Consider the following 18,032-nt stretch of genomic DNA (forward strand, 5'->3'; position numbering starts at 1 on the left):
CTAGCCTTCTCCATGCCACATTAACCCAACTACCTGAGACACCAGAAATGGTTGGACTTGGAGATGAATTTACTGACAGTTTTGAACTATTGTTTGCACACTATTATTCTTTGACCATAATAAATAAACTTGATACTTGGCTAGTGGTGGGTTTCAAGATGAAAGCTCTCCAAATCAGCAAGTGTAAAGTCTCTTAGGAAGTTTTATTTCACTGGAGGCTTTCCAGAGACTTCCACTTTCACAGAATGTGGCATTTGTTGGCTGCACAGATATTATTGACTGAACACACCCCTGGCACTGGCATGGAGACTGGCACAGAAAATGTCTGTTTGCTTTCTTCATAAAGTAGTGATGAGTGGAGCTTTGTGTTTCTATCCCACAGCAAATAGGCGGTGGGGGAGGGTAGCAGATGCAATGTTGTACTCTGCCCTAAACCTTCTTCTTTCCTGGGGAGAAGCCTCCTGAAGTGTTCTTGTTAAGGTATATTTTGCAGTTATTGAGAGCAGGTCTTTCCTTAAGATTAATTTTTAGTGTTTATGTGTAAAAGTGAACATGCATGTGTCTGTGTATAAGCATGGGACACCTGGACAGGTGTCCTTGGAGGTCAGAAGACAGTGTTGAATCTCCTGGAACAGGAATCATAGGCCACTGTGATCTGGGAATCAAACTCAGATCTTGTGCAAGAGCAGTGTATGCTCTTAACCACAGAGCCATCTGCTTAAGAACAGAGGTGCTCTTAAGAACAGAGGTACACCTCCAAGAATCAAATCTTCTAGGGCTACAGTGATGTTTGGGCAAAAATGAGTAAACTATGAACAACTAGAGTTTTTGGCTTTTCTTTGAAGGAGAGTACAGAAATATTGTCCCTGTTGACATCCCGAGTTGTGCATTGCCTTTTCTAAAAGGAATTCCCTCAGAGTAAAGTTTTACACAATCCTATTTCATTCTCACATCCTGTCTGTGACTTCCAACTTGAGTATGCCCAAATGAAAAACAAAAACAAAACAAACAAAACAAACAAAAAACATGTGCCATAGTGGCAAATGCCTTTAATCCCAGCAAATTGGTGGCAGAGTCAGGCAATCTTTACCAGTTCAAGGACCGCTTGGTCTACATAAAGAGTTCTGGGACAGTCAGGGCTACATAGAGAGACTCTGTCAATAATAATAATAATAATAATAATAATAATAATAATAATAACAACAATAACTTTTCAAAAGCATATGGCTTAGTTAGGGTTTTATTGCTGTACAGAGACACCATGACCACAGCAACTCTTACAAAGGAAAACATTTAATTAGGGCTGACTTACAGTTGAGAGGTTTAGTCCATTATTGTCATGGCAGGAAGCATGGTGGCATGCAGACAAACATGGTGCTGTAGAAGGAGCTGAGAGTCCTACATCTGGATCTGAAGAAAGCAGGGAGAGAATGCCAAAATAGGCCTGGCTTGAGCTTCTGAGACCTCAAAACCCACCCCTAGTCACACACTTCCTCCAACAACACTACATATCCCAATAATGCCAATCCGTATGAGCCTATGGGGCCATTTTCATTCAAACTACCACAGCATGATTCTTTACTAAAAATCATTTACTGTGCTTAAATATATATGACTTTTAGGGTCTTTACCAGGCCTGTCACTAAGTACACCCCATTTGTGGGCAATGGTGACCGTCTTCCATTTCAGAACCTTTTACCCTTACTCACTCAAACTCAGGAAACTTGAGTCCTGTTGTCTGCCCCTCACAGCCTGGCAATGACTGTTCCATTTTTTGCCTCTGTCTGTGTGACTTTAATAACCTGGATTCCTCGTGTGAGAGGAAGCACACAAGACCCCTTTGAATCTGTTTTGTTGACGTAGGCCAGTCACTGATACCAAAGACAAAGAGGACACATTTTAAAGACATTTGCATCAACACTCAGTTTTTTAAAGGTGTTTTATAACGTGTGTATTTAATTAATATTTTTATATCTACTTATTTATTTGCCACAGCATGTGTGGAAGTCAGAGGATAATTTGCAAGCCTTAGTTATATCTTTCTACTGTGTGGGTCCCAGGGATGGAAATCAGGTCATGAAGCTTTTCAGTAAATGCCGGTACCCACTGAGCTATCTCATCAGCCTCCACATTCAGTTTTGAATCAAGTTTCTAATATACTCTTCTACCAGCAGAAAAAGAATACTGAGATTAGGCCCTAATGTGGTGAGTATTGTTAATTATGTTTATTTAAATCACTATAGAGTGGAAGAGATGACTTCTCAGGCAAGATAGAGCACATGCTGCTCTTCCAAAGGACTAGAATTTGGTCCTCAGCACTTACAACAGGTGGGCTCACAACCCTAGGTAATTCCTGCTCCAGGGAATGTGATGCTCTCTTCTGGCCTCTGTGGGCACAGATGAGTACACACACACACACACACACACACACACACACACACACACACACACGTGCGCGCGCGCGCATGCATACACACTGCTCCTAAATAAAAAAATAGTACACACACACTGCACTCTTGTATAATATTAAAAGGACCAGCCTTAGTATTATACTTTCCAGGGGCCCAGGAAAGAAAACTACCAATGGCGAGGAGAAATAGAATCTCAGCACACTGAGCTCTTTAGTTCACTTGCTTTTATTTCTCTGGGATAAAATCCTGTATACCCAGCTTCAGTTATGTTCTCATGCTTAGCTCCTTTTTTTGCCTGATTTCTCTTTATATTTATCTACTGCTCCCTCTAAGTTCTATCTTAATTCTCTCATCTTAGTTCTGCCTCATCTAGGTCCTTCTCATCTCGCTCTTACCCAGCTAGTACTTCTCCATCTGGCTCTTCCTCATCTACCATCTTGTCTACATGTTCTCTCTGGTCAAAATTCTCCTTCTCCCTCTCTGTTCTCTGTCCTCAAGCTCTCTACTCCTCTCTGCCTCTTTGTCTCCTCACAACTCTAAGTTCTATCCACCTTCTCTGAAAATACAACTGCCTTTTTATCCCTTTGACGTTTATCTGTCCAAGTTATCTGCCATTTTTTTCTACAGGGTGGGGGAAAGTGTGCTTGGTTGCTAGGCAACCTGTGTACAGCTAGATGCCTCTGGTGATAGTTAAGAGAGATCTGGAACTAGAGATAAGATTTGGGAAAGGAGAAAGTTAAGCTTAATTGGCACATCTACCAGACCTTCTCAAACAGGTAGCCTGGATGCTTAAGTCTGTTCTTAGAGAGTAGAGAGGTATCTCTGATAAGGTACTTTCCTCCATCTGGGGATGGACCTGGCCGGATGCTGTCAATGACGATAATTACAGGGAGGCTTGAACTGGGGTCCTGGCTGTGCATAGCTGTCAGAGAAGAAGGTTATCTAAATATTCCTTTAGTACAGGGGTAATGGTGCCCAATAAATGATGAAAAAGCTACAATAGCACATGAGAAATTCATAATAGGAAATGGCTAATAATCAAAAGCAAATATCACCAAGACTCCTTGAGCCTCAGCTTGGCCTCTGGAAGGCCCTTGGCTTCTTCTAGGTCTTAGCTTGTCATAATCTGCTGAAATCCTACTTGAATATTTTTGCAGCTTGCAGCACTGTACCAAATAAAAAATAAATCACTAAAAAATGTTGCAATCATTGTTTTATCCCCACAATGTACAGTCCCTACCATTCCTCATCAGATTGGTTGATGAATGGCATGCCCATGTGACTTAATTACAGGATCTTTGTGGCTAGAAAATGTTCTCACAGTCTGTGTCTAATCCATACATTTCTCCTCCTTCACTGTCACAATGAACAAACAAATACTAAATACAGCCATCATTGAGATAAAATGGCTTTGTGTAGGCCTAAGAAATAGTAGTGTGCCACAGGGTAATGTAGTCAGATGTTTCCTGTGACCTGGCTGGCTGAAGTTGGGACAAATCTCTCCCACTTGCATCCCCCAAGTAAACACACAGAGGCATATATTAATTATAACTGCTCAGCCATTAGCTCAGACTTATTACTGACTAGCTCTTACACTTAAATTAACCCATAATTCTTATCTATGTTTAGCCACGTGGCTTGGTACCTTTTCTCAGGTCTGCCTTCACATCTTGCTTCCTCTGTGTCTGGCTGGTGACTCCTGACTTAGCCTTCCTCTTCCCAGGATTCTTCTTGTCTGCTTATCCTGCCTATATTATACTTCCTGCCAGGCTACTGGCCAATCAGCATTTTACTAAACCAGTGTATAAGGGCATTATCCCACAGCAGGGTAAGCCAGATTATAGACCACACTGTATGAGTCTCCAGGTTCCAAGAGCTCATTATCCAATAGACTAAAGAGTTATGGTTAGAAAACCAAAGAGATACAACTAACTACATGAGAGCTGAAAAGAGAAAGCCTGGATGCAATAGGCATACACATGGCTAGGGAAGAATCAAGCAGAGAAAGAGAGGGGCAAGAAATATACTGAATGACATGAGAGAGGAAGTGGGAATCCAAAATACCTTTAATGTTCCATTTGAAAGGAATCAGTGTGATAAACAAGGCTGTCTGAGGAGAAAAGCAACACTGCTTCTTGAGGGGGGGATGGGGTGAGGGAGCTGAGATGAGGCTGGAAATGTGAGGGAGGGGTGTGGGGTTGGGGGTGGAGTTAGTTTAACAGAGGTCCATGTCAGTAGCAAGCCTAGACCACAATGTGAGCAAGCAGAAGTGACTGCAAAGCATGGATTGTTTTCACAGTGACAATCCAACAGCTCAGGTACCTGATCACCTAAGGTTGATACTCTGCTGGCCTGTTCTCAGAGAACTGGGTGAAGAAAAAGAACGAAGCCCAAGTTGAAATCTTCATCAGCTACTACTATTTTGAGAAGACAGAAGGGAGGTAGAAAGGGAGAGGAAGAATGACAGAGGGAAGGAGGGACGGAGGGAGGGAGAGAAAGAGAGAGACTGTTGTGTGCTATTTTGTTTGTGTTCTGACCAATAAAGCTTGCCTAGAGATCACAGGGCAGAGCTAGCCATTAGTTAACCATAGTGGTGGCTCACACCTTTGATCCTAGCACAATAGGGAGATGGAGACAAGAATATAAGTTGGGTGGAGACAGGATCTCAACCCCATTCAGTCAGAGGATCTGGAAAGGTAAGAAGTCATTAGTGGCTGCTCCTTTGCTTCTCTGATCTTTCAGCATTTACCTTGATATCTGGTTCAAGGATTTTATTGATTAAGACTAGCTAGCCTTCAAGGGACTGATTAGTAAAGACTGAAGGCACCAATTATGATTTCCAAATAGAATTATTCTCTCATGCTAAGTCATCTGCTCACCGACAAAAAGTCATACAGTAGCTTTTTTGTTGTCTGTCTTATCTTACTTATGTCAATCATTAATGACAAAGGCAAAGAGGACAAGGCCATCAGACAGACAGACAGACAGACACACACACACACACACACACACACACACACACACACACACACATGTATGGATTTATGTTTACTTCTGTGTGTGCTTGCCACATGTGTGAAGGTGACTTTGGAGGCCAGAAGAGGGCATCAGATACCCTGGAACTGAAATCACTGGTGGTTCTGAGCCCATAGACATGGATACTGGGAACTGAACACAGATCATCTGAAAGAGCATCAAACATGCTTAACCACTGAGCCATCTTTCCAGCTCTGGTTCAAATATGTATTTTAAAGTCATTTGAAAGCTATGGTCTACATAGAGAGTTAAAAGCTGGCCGGTGAGACCCTGTATCAAAAGAAAGTCATTTGAATTCTCGTTTTAAAAAGATACTTTAATTGCATTCAAAGAAGAGGTGTGTCTTTGTACTTCTGTGTGTAGTGTGTGATTCTTAGAGTTCACATGCTACATCATTAGACCCAGGGCCTTGAAGAGCTAGGCAAGGACTATACCATTGACTATTCCCAGCCCTAGATGCAACCCTGTGTTGAACAGGTTGTGTAGGATATAAAGGTGACAGTCTTCACCATCCATCTTGTTCCAGACTAAGCCTTCTCCCCAGCTGTAAAAGAGCTATCCCTTTTCATACTTTCATATCTGGGGTCTCATGTAGTCAAATTGGACCTCAAGTTCTATATAGCTAAGAGTTAACCTTGAACTCCTGAACTTCTTGACTCTAAATCTTCAACACTGGGGTCACAGACATGTCCCACTAGACTTGATTTATATGGTTCTAGGAATAGATCCCAAGGTCTTGTGCATCTTAAGCAAGGCCTCTACCAACTGAACTACATCCTCAGCCCCATTTTTATAACTCTTATTCCTTAAAGCAGTGGTTCTGAACATGTGGGTCACAACCCCACAGGGGTCACATATATATTTACATTATGATAACACCAACAAAATTACAGTTAGGAAGTAGCAACAAAATAACTCTATGATTGGAAGTCACCACAACATGAGGAACTGTATTAACAGGTTGCAGCATTAGGAAGGTTGAGAAGTATTGCCTTAAGGAGTTCTAAATAATGTTGTGGAGATAGGATGCCCTAAAATTCTCCAGAATGTTTGTCCCTCTTTGCTGTTGGGAAGATGTTTTAGAGCACATTTGGAGAGAAGTGGGGGAAAGCTACCTTGTTTGGCAAGAAGGACCCCACTTGTTGCTCCAGCTTGACTGGGCATTGAAAGAGAGGATGGCACTCACCGTTTGCTTCCAGCCCGTAAGTGTGGTAACTAGCCACGGACCCTGGTACAGGCAGGGAAGGACATCTTGAGGAAAATATTATGCCCCACTATGGCTTAAAGAAGCTAATTCAAACAAATAGCTTCACATCTACCAAAGAGAAGTCACCAGTGGAGTGCTGCACACGCCTGAGTGATTTGACCCTAACAGGAGTAGACCCACAATCTCTGCTGCTGGAGCATGTCCAACTAGAAGAAAACAGATGGGAAAGAGCATCTGATAGGAGTCCCAGTGGCCACCTCCTTTATGGGGTGTGTCTCTCCTCAAGTGCACTGACTTCCATTCTGTTAGTGTGGACAGACAATACAGTCAGAAGGCTTTTAAATGTCAGCTGTAATAATGACAAAACAAAACATTTTTTTCAGTAAAGGGCAGAGGTACTATTTTTATACTTTATATATTTTAACATTTGTTAGCAATTTTTTCCTCTCTTCATCAGTTTACCAAACTTTAACTGTGAGAAAGATTTGGATTACTGAAAGGAAGTGTTAGTTTTGCTAGATAAATAAAAGCTGACAGGGAGTTGAGAAACTGACACCCCCTCCTTCACTGTTTATATGTCTGCAGCTCTCGCCCTCATCCAGGGTAAACCCAAGTTCCAGTGCACCAGAGCTGCAGGAAGGACATTCAGGTTTGCTTTGCTTTTATTTTTTTTTTCTTTAGAGACAGAGTCTTGTGTGTCCCAGGGTAGATGTAATCTCACTATGTAGTGGAGAATAATAGTAAACTTTTGATCCTCCTGCCTCTAACTCTTCATTGATAAGCATACAGGCATGCCCCACAATGCCTGGTTTTATGTGGTGTTGGAGATTAAATCCAGCACTTCATGTGTGCTAGGCAAATACTGTTAAAACTATAATGGAAAAAAAGAAAAAAAGAAAAAAAAAACCACTTCATTTCATCCTAGACACTGGGTTCAACTTCACACCAGATGGAGTAGTGTGCTTGAGTGGGTATGCCAGGTGTAAATGAGTGACAGATGGACCCCTTTCCTGCCTTAGGAGACCCTTCTCTTGGGAGAGATCTGCTGAGCACAGTGGCTCCTGGTGGCAGGGTTAGAAACCAGTGAGTGTCTCAGGCACAGGTGTGTTGAAAACTTGTCTTACAGGTCCTGCTGTCTGAAGACTGAAGGTGACTCACCATCTAACTTTTCCTTTCATGTCAGGGATGGAGAAAGGAGAAGATATAAATAGTGAAGGAGCTCGGCTGATAGGGAGGGGAAGGAGAGGGAGAAGAGAGGGCAGAGGGAGAAGGGGAGGGGGGCTTTCCAAGGAGAACCTAGTATCCAGCTGCTTGGCTCCTGGATACTCACAGAAATTTAGGAAGAAGGAACTAGCTGGGCATGGTGGCTCACACCTTTGATCCCAGAACTTGGGAAGCAGAGGAAGGAGGATTTCTGTGAGATCCTGATGTGTTCCAGGACAGCCAGGGCTACATAGAGAGACTGTCAAACCAAACCAAACCAAGCCAAACAAACCAAGAAGAATGAACTAGCTGCCCCACCCTTGCAAACCAATGCCATGCTGCATGATTGTTGGTGAGGTTTGGTTCCTGCAAATAGTTTCCACCTGCCATTCCAGAAACTCTGAGGCAGCTGAGGAGTTACAGGTAAGGAGGAAACTGTGATCCATTAGTGTTCTCTGAAATAAGACCCAGTTTGTTCACACTAGAATAGTACTAGGTTAGCGCTGTGGCTTAGTAGATAAAGCACCTGCTAAGCAAGCCTGAGGACAGAGTCCAGTTCCCCAATCACACAAAAGCCAGTGGGTGTGACTGCCTGCAGTCCCAGTGAGTCAGAGTTGAGAAGGGAATTTAAAAAGCAAGTGGCTAGATAGACTGTTCAGCAAGATACCCTACCTCACTGAGTAGGGTGGACAGCAGTCCAAGAGGACAACTGACACCAACCTTGTCATCCACATGTGCAACCACACATATATGAACACACACGCGCACACACACACACACACACACACACACACACACACACACAGAGAGAGAGAGAGAGAGAGAGAGAGAGAGAGAGAGAGAGAGCAAAGCAACAACAAAAACATCCTCTCTCCTTACCCAGGTAAGGTGCTACATGCCTGTAATCCCAGAAGGAGGGAGGTGGGGGTGGGAGGATGGTTCCTTTTAGGCCAGCTTGAGCTATACACTAAGATCCTATCTCAAAGCAGACAAACAAGCACTTCACACTAACCATCCCTTTAAGTGTGTGGACTAAATGATGATAACTGAAAGTTGTCCATCTCCTTCAGGATTGGCGCTTCCTGGAGATTCTTCTGGCCGCTGCAGTCACTACACTGAACTCTGTTTCTCTGTGAAGCTCCTAGCCACTGTGTCTCCCCAGTGGCATCCCAGGGACTCACAGGGACCCTTCTCTACACCTCAGCCTTTTCCTCTAACCTGCTCTTCTAACTGCATTCTCTTATTCCCCATGCCCCATTGGTTTGGCTGAGGGAGGAACACGATTTGCCAGCTGCCTTACTGTCTCTGGGGTCAGCTTTCTTCACTTCTAACCCTGGCTTCAGCAATGCATTGGCCCTCCGTGCCTAGGACATAAAATAAGCTCTTGACTCATGTCCAGCCATTCTTTAACAGTGGTTAAAGATGGACATATCTTTCTGAAAAGCAAGTGTAGTTGGAGCTTTTCTGTGTCCTGGCCTGCAGGTGGTCAGGACAAACCTCTCCTACTCCTGTCCCCAAGTAAACACACAGAGGCTTATATTAATTATAACTGCATGGCCATGGCTCAAGTCTTTTGCTAGCTAGCTTTTATATCTTAAATTAGCCCGTAACTATTAATTTATATATCAACTCACTGGCATCCCCAGACCCCCCCCACCTCTACCTTACTCCTGTCTCTCTTTTTGAATTTCCTGCCTGCCTCTAAGCTGCCTTGCCATAGGCCAAATGGCTTTATTTATTAACCAATCAGAGCAACACACATTCACAGTGTACAGAAAGACATTTCCCCATCACTTCCCCTTTTCTGTCTAAACAAAAGGAAGGTTTTAACTTTAACCTAGTAAAATCCACGTTGGGTGCCATTTGTAGCTGAAAGGTTTTTTGTGCCTACCTGAGCTCGTGGTCCTGCAGCCACTCAGACCCAAGTGAACACACACAGGCTAATACTATTTTCAAACTATGGCCATGGCAGGCTTCTTGTTATCTAGATCTTACATCTTACATTAACCAATTCCTCTAAATCTATACTTTGCCATGTGGCTTGCAGCTTACCTGTACTTTTACATCTTGCTTCTCATGGCAGCAGCTGGCAGCATCTCCTCTCTCTGTCTTTCTCCTTCCTCTCTCTCTAGTTAGAATGTCCCACCTAACCTTATTCTGCCTCACCATTGGCCAAACAGCTTTATTTATCAACCAATCAGAGGAACACATTTTCACAGCATACAGAAAGACATTCCCATCAAGCAAGTTTAATTCTCTCCAGGGCTCGAAATCCTTCAGAGGCTTCACCAACTGAACTCCTAGGTGTGCCACCTACTGGCTGTTATCTCTCCAGCCCTATTGATTGTCTTATCTCTTTTGTCTGGGGTTATGCTGTGTAGATGAATTTCTAAACAGTCTAATTAAATAAGAAACACAGAGCCAAATACAGAGGTAATAGCCAAAGAGATCAGAGAACTATGCTACAATGCTGCAGTTAAGCTTTGTTTCTCAAAAGGCATTGATGGGCTGGTGAGAGGAATCCTAACCAAGAGATCTCTAGGAATTTCCATCTGAGTACAGAGGCACATGCCTGTAATCCTTGATCTTGTGAGGTTGGAGCAAGGAGGGCCAGGACTTCACTCTCGGCTATATAGCTCCAAGTCAGCCTGGGCTAAAATAAATCCAAACAAGAAGCTTTATATTTTAAGTGTTAACTTTGGGGATTGTCTCTATAAGTCATAAAACATGTTGAGAGTCATTAGCACAAGTGCGAGTCTAGAGTGTGCAGAGGTGTGCAGAGGGGTCTGCTAGAGAGCTTGTTTCATGGCCCTCTCTACTCAGCAAGTCCTGCTGTGTTGCCCAAGAGAATTTCATGGGGTCCTGAGTGATGATGGTACTGCTACCCTGTGAAGTGCATTTTAAGAAAGGACAGCTGGGCAGTGGTGGCACACGCCTTAATCCCAGTACTTGGGAGGCACAGCCAGGTGGATCTCTGTGAGTTTGAGGCCAGCCTGGGCTACCAAGTGAGTTCCAGGAAAAGGCGCAAAGCTACACATAGAAACCCTGTCTTGAAAAAAAAAAAAAAGAAAGGACTACAATGATGACTGTCTTCTGGGTGCCTCCACAAAAGTCATCTCATTGTTATTGGCTAAAGAATAAGAGAGACAAACAATTTTTTTTTTTGTTTTAGATTTCACTTCTTTAATGGTGTGTGTGTGTGTGTGTGTGTGTGTGTGTGTGTGTTTGTGTACGTGTGTGTGTATGTACGTATATATGTATGTATGTTTGTGAATGAGCATATGAATGAAGGTGCCCTTGGAGGCCAGAAGAAGAGATCAGATACCATGGAGCTGGAGTTACAGCAAGTTTTAAGCCATCCAATGTTGGTGTTGTAAACTGAATTTGAGTCCTCTACAAGAGAATCAAGGGCTCTTAACCACTGAGCCATCTCTCCAGCCCCTGTGAGATATTTTCAATGACACACTCATTACAGATGAAGTTGAAATGATGTCACAACTTGATGAATGAATACAGATCTGGCAAGAGTTCAATATCTTATTTTTAGATAAAGTCTCCATAGCCTAGAACTCACTATGTACACCAGGTTGGGCTCAAATGCAGAGATCTGCTTGCCTCTGCCTCCGATGTGCTAGGATTAAAGGTGTACATCATCACACTCAGCTGTGATGTTCTCTACACATTTGAATGCATGTGTTTGCTCACTTTATTGACTGTCTCTTTAAATCAAAGAAACACATCATCTTGTTCATCTTGTTCATCTTGTTTATAACTGCTTCACACATCAGACAGGCTCAACAATCATCTCCTGAAGGAAGAAATAGAAGTAAAATTTGGTTTTGTCCTTCTTGGCCCAGAAAAAAAAAAAAAAAAAAACTGTATCCCTTACCAGAGTGGGTGCCCTGAACCCACCACACTCTCAGAAAGTGAAAGAAAAAATGAAAGTATAGAGAAATTGTAATATTCTTCTTCATGTAATTTGATTCCAGTGTTATATTTCAAAGGTATTACTTGTCCACCAGGGAATCTTCCAGAAAATGGGTTTGCCCTCACTTTCTGAAACTTCGTTGAAGTTAAAGTGTAGTTTTCCAATAAGGCAAAAGGAACCTGGTAATTACATTTCAGTTGATGCATCATCAGAACTAAAAATGGAATGGAAAGATGGAAAACAGTTACTGGAACCTTCATCCGAAGCATGGTGGAAGAATATGGATGAGCTGGAATCATGGCCGGCGTTCATCTTTCAGCTATGCAGGGCAGGGTCTGAAGCATACAGAATCTCCTGGACTCAACTCCCCAGTTCTGGCTTTACCAGGGGTTTTTGATTTAAAAATTTTTAAGACAGCCAGGCTAGCCTCAAACTTGTGTAGCCGAGGGTAGCAATGCACTCCTGGTTCTTCTGTCTCTCCTTCCTGAACTCTGAGATCACAGGCGTGTGACAGCATGCCCAATGCTGTTGTTCTGTTATTTGGTTTTGGCTATTGTTTTCTCTGGGACTATAAGAGAGAGGGTGTGTGTGATTGGGTTCCGTTTACCTCTGAAAACAGGACAAAGCCTTAAATACAACATTTGGTTTTATTTATGAGACTAATTTTCTGGCCTACATATAAAATGCAAATTACCAGGATATGAGATGAATTGAATCACCTGTTAGGACTGGGATGAAGAGTGACAGATAGAAAATATGTTTGGTTCAATTCTGTCCCCCATGTGTAAATATAACTTTACATGTTCACTTACTTCTATTCATGCAAGTATGTGTAACTGCATGTGTTTATGTGCATAGTGTGCACAGATACCCCAAGGTCAGAGAAGAGCATCAGATTCCCGGGAACTGGAGTTACATATAGGTGACTTTGAGCAGCCTGATGTGGGTGCTAGGAACTGAGTCTGGATTTTCTGCAAGGACCGTAAGCACCTGTAACCCCTGCTTCATCTAGCCACTAAATATAACTGTAGAGTGTGCCAACTGAGAGACAAAGGCAACTTGTAGAACAAAGGCTGGCAGCAGGAGTGCATGTGTAGATTTGTATTTCTTGTTCTTAGTTGTTCACATTTCATTATTAGAAGAGTTTCCTGACCCTAGAGGCCATGGCAACTTGTACACCTCGGTGGTTTGAGAGAATAACTCATATTCCAGCTTCAAACAAGCATTTCTTTTCTTAAACTACAGTAAACACTTGAAGAGGGCTATATCTCTTCTAGCTTCTACAGAGTTCCTGATTTTACTTGCTGGTAGAATTCCAAGATCATCACCAGCTTCTGTTTTGTTTTGTTTCATGTAGCTCAGGCTTGTCTCAAACTCATTATGTATCTGAGGATGACATTGAACTCCTGACCATGCCTCCTCAGTGCTGACGTGACAGGTGTACAGTGTCACACCCATGATTTTCCTATGAGTATTCATGCCTACACAAAGATAAAAAGAAAAAAACCCATCATTTTTTAAGTCTTATAGAGACCCTGATTCCTTCGGAAGCCTTCCCCAGTCATCCCCAACAATATTGTCTCCTCTAGCCTTGTCTTATGTCTCCTGGCTTCACAGAGTATTACACACACACACACACACACACACACACACACACACTGATTTCAACAGAAACCAGTAAGTGTGGTGGGGTATTTGTACACAGATGTATTGCTGTGATTGGTGTAATGAACGGTCACTAGCTAGGCAGGAGGTATAAGTGGGATATCTGGGGAGAGAAATAAAGAGGAGGAGGAATTGAGATGCACAGGAGACACAGAGAGGAGACAGGAGGCACACGATGGAAGAGAGCTAACACCAAGTGGTAGAACACAGCTTAATATAAATGGGTTAATTTGCATTATAAGAGCTAGTTAGGAGCAAGCCTAAGCTATAGGCTGAGTTTCACAATTAATAATAAGTCTCTATGCCATTATTTGGGAGCTGACTGGAGGGACAGAGAAAGACTCATTATGGTAAGGTAAATGCTACTTCTTAAATCAGTAGGACAGCAGCTAACGAGGAGCCCAGCCGAGAGGTTTGCTGTTCTTCTTCTTCATGTTATGCATATGCATGTTTTGTCTGTGTGTCCTGTACATACAGTGCCTATGGAGGCCAGAAGGTATCAGATTTCCTGTAACTGGCCTTACAGATGCTTGTGAACCACCATTCCTGTGCTGGGAATCAAACCCAGGTTCTCTGGAAGAGCAGCCAGTGCTCTTAACTCCTGAGTGATCTTTCCAGTCCCAACTGTGAGGTTTTAAACCCTCCTTTTCCATCCAGCCAAGTAGATAAATTTCTCTGATTTCCTTTATAGGTTGGACATCCACATTTGACTGCTCCACTTGGAAACAGTATTTAATTTCTCTGTCTTTCCCTGTTCCATAGAGTGTGTGCTCAAATAGTCACTATATTCAGGTAATTAAATATAGCATTGTTTGGATATGGTGCTACACACCTGAAATCACAGCACTCAGGAGGTAGAGGTAGGAAGATCAGGAGCTCAAGGTTGGCCTTGGCTACACAGGGAGATTGAAGACAGGCCTGGACAGATGTTCAGCAAAATCACAAGGCCTTTACATTTGGTAAAGAGGAAAGTACACAGACTAAAAACAGATTTTTCCTATTTATTTTCTGATGTGTAAGTAAATCATCTGCCCACACATCAGAATGGGGCCTATTCACATTTTCTGCTCTCTTTGCCTGGCCTCGAGCTGTACTTAGAAAGGAGTCAGCCAGGCCTCCAGGTTTCATCTACCCCTGAGGTTTTCACTTTGCCTGTGCACTGAATTCTAAATGGAGTTCTCTCCCGTGAATCTCAGTTCTTAAATGGATATCCAGACATTCTGCCTTCCAAACATCTTAAATGTCTGCACACTAACCACAGCTATTTGGTTAGTTCATTCCAGCAGCGACAAACACTGTCACTGTCCCTTGCCTTTTAAGGTAGCAATATAGTTTAATATGGGCAGAGGAAGGATGGACAGGGGAAGCTATCGTCATACAAGAGACAAAAATACAAACCATCATAGCTCTTTGAATGTTCACTTTGAAGAGGCAAACACAGTCTGTACATCCTATAAAGGAATGGGAACAATGTTGTGGCAGACCACAGCCAAATGATGGACGTGAGGTGTGAGTATGTGTGTGGGTGTGCATGTGTGGAGGCCAGAGGCTGATTCTGGGGGTCTTCTCTACCTTATTGTTTGATACAAGCCCGCTGGTTGGCCTAGAGCTCACTGATCAGCTAGAACGGCTGCCATCCTCATGGCTCAGCCTTCTCGCTTAGGGACTACAGGCACACATGGACATGCCTAGCATTTTGGGGGGAGCTGGAGATCTGAACTCAGATCCTCATCTTGTGTAACCAGCACTTCACTCAATGAACTGGCTGCATGGTGAACATTTATAGGAAACTCTAAAATTTTTTTCTTTAGATTTATCTATTTTTTTATTTTATGTATATGGATGTTCTGCCTGCATGTATGTCTGTGCGCATGTGTGCCTTGTGCTTGTGGAAGTCAGAAGAGGGCATTATGTCTAGAGTCACAGATGGTGGTGAGCCACCAAATGGGCACTGTGCTTTTGACCCAGGCCCTCTGGTGGAGCAGCAATGGCTCTTACCTGTCCTGTGCAGCTCTCGAGACTGTCGTGTAGGATGGCCATTAATACACACATTGTTCCATCTATGATATCAGCCATTTGTGCAGCTCTCGAGACTGTCGTGTAGGATGGCCATTAATACACACATTGTTCCATCTATGATATCAGCCATTTGTCTTGCACAAAAATGTCCTTCCTAGAATGGAGTGCCCTCTTTACTTTTGGTTAAAAACCACATGAGATATAAATAAAGACTATATCATGATTATTAATATGTTTGTCAAGGGACCCCACATGGTACTATCTTTTTTTAAAAGATTTGTTTGCATTTTTATTTATGTGTATGAGTGTGTGTGTGTCTGTGAGTATGTATCACGTGTATGCAGGGACTTCTGGAGGATGGAAGAGGGCAATGGATCCCTGGGAGCTGGAGTCACAGAGAATTGTCACCTGCCTCCTGTGGGTACAGGAGGCAAACTGCAGTCCTCTGGAAGAGCAGTGTGAGCTCTTTCCAGTGCTCTCCAGCCCTGGCACAGTCTTGACTACACTTTCCTAAAGGTCACTCTGTCTCATGAAATTTATCGTATATTTTTCTGCAGAGATGATGTGGCATTCCTCAGGACAGACTCTTAACCCTTTGCTTGCACAGGTCTTTCCATTTCCTATGCTGTCTCATTTAACTCTATTAGTCAGAAATCAGTCAGTTGTGACCAAATGGACTTGAACAGTGTTGGCTCCATAACCTTGCTGTTGGTCTTTCTTCTTTTGGGACAGGGTCTCTCTCTGTATGGTCCTGGCTGTCCTGGAACTCACTCGGCAGACCAGGCTGGCCTCAAAGCCACAGAGATCTTCCTGGCTCTTCCTTCCAAGTCCTGGGATTAAAGGTGTGCACCACCACGCCTGCCCTGTTGTTGTTTTAATATAACATGTTTTATTGGCACTTTGACAATTTTATATGTGTATACAATGTGTTTGGATCATATTCGTTCCTTACTCCTCTCCTAACTCTACCTAGGTCCACCCCTCCTCCCAGTTCCTCCCAACTCTTTCTCTCTGTGTCTTTTTTAACCCACTGAGTCCAATTTGTGCTGCTGATATACTCAGGTGTAGGGCCAGATACTGGAGCAGGGTGACAGAGCACGAGCCAACTCTGTCCTCCAGATACTGGAGCAGGGTGACAGAGCACGAGCCGACTCTCTGTCCTCCAGAAGCCACCAACTGCTCAGGTAGGGTAGGGCTCACAGTCCCATCCAAGGGAACCTTTTTTAAGGGCAGCAGTACGTCTGACTTTACATATGACGCCGTTAAAAGCTTCTCTATGCCTAACTCTAGCTTTAAGTTTTAATTGCGTCTTTCTCTCTTAAAATACGTCGGACAATCAACTCCTAAGCTACCTATGTTTGAGTCTTGCTGTTCCAGAGAACATAGAGCAAAGTTAAAGGAGGACTGCTGGCTGTCTGAGGTCCATGTGTCCTGTGATGGGCTGGATGAGAACGGCCCCATAGGCTCATATATTTGAATACCTGTTCCCAAGGTGGTGAAACTGTGAAAGATTAGGAGATATGACTTTGTTGGAGAGAGTGTGTTACTGAGGGTCAGCTTTGAGGTTTCAAAAGTCCCTGCCATCCCCAGTTAGCTCTCTCTCTGCTTCCTAATTGCAGATAAGGTTGTGAGCTCTCAACTACTGCTCCGACACCATGACCACCTGCCTGCTGCCATGCTCCCTGCCATGGCCATGGACTCTAACCCTCTGGAACTGTGACCACTATACACTCCTTATTCTATAAGTTGCCTTGATCATGATGTCTCTTCACAGTAACTAAAATATGCCATGCCACTATCTCAGCAAAGAGACAGTGCTGCATGTACTCTGACTGCCCATTTGGGTCATTTGGTACACCTGTGGTCTGGAGGAGGGGTAGGACTCTCAGAATTAACCACTGTAGCAGAACTGAAGTAGGCAGGGAGAGGTACCTTCTGTAATGCAAAGGGATTGCTGAAGACCTGACAGTGACAGATGCTATCATAAGCACCTGCAGTATTGTTTGTCCAAATTTATGGACTCAAAGAGATGGCTTTGCCAACATTCTTAGAACAGTTAGCAAATAGCTAGACAAACTCTTCTAACAATTTTTTTGTTGGTGTTAGAAAGCACATTAGCTACTTTAGTTATTGCTTTTTGAAAAACAATAAATGAAATGTATTCATTTTATGTGTGTGTATACATATGTGTTGGGTACAAAGTGAGGGTCAGAGGACAGCTTTCAGGAATCCATTCTCTCTTTCCACCATGTGGGTCCTAGGGATCAAATTCAGGTCCTCAGCTCAGCAGCAACCATCCTTAAACCTTGAGTGCCACTTCACTGGCACACATTCACACATTAGGTTCTTTACAAGTTTGTTTTCACCAGGCACAGTAGCACACAGCTGTAATCACAGCACTTGTGAAGTGGAGACAAGAGGATCAGTAGTTCAAGGCTATCCTCAGCCACAGAGTGAACTCAAGGCTGCCTGGAGATCCATGAGATCTTGCCTCAAAAACATTTTTTTCTGTTTTCTGAACAGAAGGGGTATATAAATAGGCATCTCAATTTCCTTCTCAAAG

This window comes from Onychomys torridus, chromosome 7 (genome assembly GCF_903995425.1).
Source record: "Onychomys torridus chromosome 7, mOncTor1.1, whole genome shotgun sequence".
Lineage (NCBI taxonomy): Eukaryota > Metazoa > Chordata > Mammalia > Rodentia > Cricetidae > Onychomys > Onychomys torridus.